This window comes from Leucoraja erinacea, chromosome 29 (assembly GCF_028641065.1).
Source record: "Leucoraja erinacea ecotype New England chromosome 29, Leri_hhj_1, whole genome shotgun sequence".
In the NCBI taxonomy this organism is placed as follows: Eukaryota; Metazoa; Chordata; class Chondrichthyes; order Rajiformes; family Rajidae; genus Leucoraja; species Leucoraja erinaceus.
In genome coordinates, this window is record NC_073405.1 from 25,060,359 (window position 1) to 25,061,363 (window position 1,005).

The following is a 1,005-nucleotide window of genomic DNA, read 5'->3' on the forward strand; positions in this document are numbered from 1 at the left end:
GGCCAAATGGCCCTATTCTGAATCGACAACATGATTATAAACCTTTCAAAGGACATGGGAGGGTGTGATTAGACTCGTCATATTTTGCACTTAGCATTTTTGCGCAGTTGGAGTCTTCAGTGGAATAGAAATGGTAGATGTAAAAGTATATCTGCGTTTCAGTGTTTACAGAGCATTGCAAATTAAAACCAAAGTTAATTGATGCCCCATAGATACAGGTGACAAACCTGTTACCCCTCTGAGATACTGTACAAATATGGTGATAACAGTGGGATTCTTGACCATCTCCTATTTCCAACTAAAAATGTACACAAGTTTCAGAGCATGGAACAGTACAGCCTGGGAATGGGCCCTTCAGCCCACAATGCCTGTACCGAACAAGATGCCAAGTTCAAGTACCCTCCTCTGGATGCATGTGATTCATGTGCCGACTTAATAGCCTCTCATAAGCCACTCTCCTGTCCGGCTCCACCACCACCCCTGGCAACATGATCAAGGCACCAACATCCCCTTGAAGTCATTTGTATATACCACAAACAATAAAACCCCCAGCACATGGACAGAAGTTGTCACAGACCTCCAGCCAGAAAAAAAACTCTTTCACCAACCAATCCAAGATGGCGCCCAACCCAGATGACTATTTGTGTGTTCGCCACAGACGCAGATCTACAAACACATATGACAATAGACAATAGGTGCAGGAGTAGGCCATTTTGCCCTTCGAGCCAGCACTACCATTCAATGTGATCATGGCTGATCATTCGCAATCATTACAATTGCTCCACACTTTTAAATCTCTACTCCTACAGCAATAATTCTTACTTTATACACTAAGTGGCTCGATTGTAATCATGTATTATCTTTCTGCTGACTGATGAGCACATAGCAAAAGTTTTTCACTGTACCTCAGTACACATGGCAATAAACTAAACTGAATTAGGATCGCATGCATCTTAATTTTAATTGTTGTTTGTGCAAGTTTTCATAAGTTCAAAAGTGATAGGA